The sequence below is a fragment of the Aplysia californica genome, unplaced genomic scaffold (genome assembly GCF_000002075.1).
Source record: "Aplysia californica isolate F4 #8 unplaced genomic scaffold, AplCal3.0 scaffold00211, whole genome shotgun sequence".
Lineage (NCBI taxonomy): Eukaryota > Metazoa > Mollusca > Gastropoda > Aplysiida > Aplysiidae > Aplysia > Aplysia californica.
The window spans coordinates 1,042,712-1,045,732 of record NW_004797481.1 but is presented as its reverse complement, the minus strand read 5'-3'; positions in this window follow the sequence as shown (position 1 = coordinate 1,045,732).

Below are 3,021 nucleotides of genomic sequence, written 5' to 3'. Positions count from 1 at the left end.
GAGACAGTGCAATCGTGACATTGGGGGTGGGGGTGGAGGTCGAAAGAGACACAAAGGCGAAAAATAAGGAAGAGTGAAAAGGTAGAACGGAGAGAAAGGGGGGGGAGAGGGGTAGTCAAGGAGCTGAAAACAAGGAAAAAGAGACAAAGAGAGATGAAATAGACTTGGTAAGTTGGGTGTTGAAAAGAAAAAAAATCTAACAGGGAATAGGAGAGAACTTAGAGAATTTTGAGAGAGAGAGAGAGAGAGAGAGAGAGAGAGAGAGAGAGAGAGAGAGAGAGAGAGAGAGAGAGAGAGAGAGAGAGAGAGAAGGAGAGTCATTTAATTCAAGAGATATTATTATATCGTCACAATAATTGCTATAGAGTTTTAGCGTATTACGAACCATAAAATTGGACAGAGATGGAGGGGTGGGGGGTCAAACTTTAAAAAAAACCATATTATATTAGTTTGTATAAGGGAAATACAGCGGCAGCGAAAGAGAAGAGAAAATACAAGGTACTCAGCAGAGCAGAGAAAGGTGGGTGAAGGGATGTTGTTTCAGAGTTGGACTGCATGGAGGGGGAATTAGCTACCGTCTTCATCATATCGTTTTGTCATTTCAGCACATGCAACATTTATACATGTACATTTCCATTGTAGGCCGTTAATTGCCGCCTTTCAACATTTTGAAACATTACGAAAAGGGAAAGGTCTTAACAACACCGTTTTCGTTTTCACCTTTATCACGTAGCCTCTCGATGCGAAGTAAACTATAGTTCCTACTACTACAGTTGTAGAAATATAATATATGTACCACACTCTAAACTCTGTGAGGTTTGTCTAGCTCACGGCACCTCTCCAATAGGAACAAGCCGCTTGAATGAATAAAGAGTCATAACAACAAGCCCTTTTACCAGCCAACGTTCAAGTATGCCTCTCTGGGGATTGCACCAGGCTTACCTACATCTTAATCGGGCATGGTACCAGTCCAACTGAGTTAGTTGTGCAGCTGAACTGTGGCAGCATAATGGGATAACAGGTTTGCTTTTTTAATTTTGTTTTGTTTTTTAAAGTTTGTTTTGTTTTGTTTTTGTTTGGGTTTTTTTCCTACTTTTTAAAAGAGTCAAAAGTGATCGTTATTGCGATGGTAAGCGGCCTGTCCTGTCTCTATTCGATAGCTGTGATATGTCTTTCTAATGTCTAACCGATCTTTGATGAACTTTCATTCCATTTAATTGATGGAGATTAGGATGAAAGGGAAAAGGGGAGGGGGAGATGAGACAGAGAGAGAGAGAGAGAGAGAGAGAGAGAGAGAGAGAGAGAGAGAGAGAGAGAGAGAGAGAGAGAGAGAGAGAGAGAAAGGGCGATAAAACAATATGGGAATCACATGATTTGAAAAAATTTAAGCAAGAAAACAGGGAAGGGGCGGTCAGGGAGTTAGGGTAGGATAATAAAAAGGGAAAAAAGAGGAGGGGGACAGAGGATGGAAAATGTACCTTGATCCAAAAGGAAAAGAGAGAGGGGGTGATGGTGGGAGGAGGGGGAAGGAGGGAGGAAAGAAAGTGGAGAGAGACAGAATGAAGAATCGTGTGGAAAGAGTAGAAGGGGAAAAGGGGAACGTGAGAAGGCAGGAAGGAAAGAGGGAGAGAGAGAGAGAGAGAGAGAGAGAGAGGGGAGGGTGGAGAGGGGGGTGGCAGAGAGAGTAGTAAAGGGTGGAGGGGAGACTTCGACTACGGAAATGGTGAAAGCAATAAAAACACCGTGTTCAACGAGGGGGGAAAAGATGAGTGAAAGTTTCACAGATTTAAAAGCTTTCCGTTCTCAAGACAGGGAACGGAAGGAATGAAGTGAAATAGATTGTGTCTTGTCTCGATCAGGAAAATCTCACTAAAATCATCTCTCTGGTGACGGTTTTAATAAACAGGAACTGTCGCAAGCTGCACAAAATTGCGTCGTTTCATGAAGAACCCGCTTGAAATACGCTCTCCTTTTTCAAACGACAGAGCGGGTCTCGTTGAGGAAGGGCTTATCTTGTCTTCTGTAGAAATCCAGACTCTCAACTTCTTCGCTAACTGTGTCCAAGATTCACAACTTCCTGGAAACACAAGCATATGCGCGCGCACTTCCGCTCCCAGAACCGGCAGACGTGGACACAAGAGGGCGCGACATGTTGCCAGAGTTCTCTCCCTGTTAAAATTTGGAGTACTCGTAAATCACGGGCTCTCCAAAAGTGAGAAGAATCCATGCAGACGATGGACGGGAGAGAGGCTTTCAACGCTGCCTATTACGCTAATTAAATCTATCAGCCGCTAGAAAATACTAATCTCATTCTTGACACACGTTTCCTGTCGCTTTTATGCCGCCATCTTGACGCGCTCGAAGCTCGGAGCTTGTGGGGGAGAGCAAGCTTTTCTAAAACACGGGGCAAATTGTCTACTTCCCGCAGCCGTCAGCTCTGGGCCGGGAGCTCTGTGCAGTCAATGGTCGCTTCATTTTGACCCTGTTCACGTTGCCAAGCGACCTCTGGAGAGTCACTCGCTCCACTTTCAACCCCAATTTGATCCGTTAGCGCAAGTGTCTCAGTTTAGGACTGAAGCGGGGGCTCTGCTGCCACTGCCCATTTCGTTCTCATCACATGAGAGGTGGAAGGGGTGGGGTGGGGTGGGGGGTGCATAGAGGGTGGCGGGGGTGGGAAGTGGTAGGGGAAGAGTTGAAGTTCAAAGGGCCTGGATCCATGGGGGGTCTATGGAACATTTGTGCTCAATTTTCGTTCTCTTCTGTAATGGGAGAAGAAGCAAAAAGTCGTGGTTGAACTGTGAATTTGACAACAGACGATATATCCGTGCAGAAAAGAAAGCTGAAATAAACAGAAATATTGTACCGGTAAAAATAAATTATATTGTATTCAAACCGTTATTGTAAAGGTTATTTCCATTAAAATAATAACAAAAACTTTTACTACAACAACAATAACAATAATGATAATTATTATTATTATTATCATCATCACCATCATTATTATTATTATCTATTTTTTAA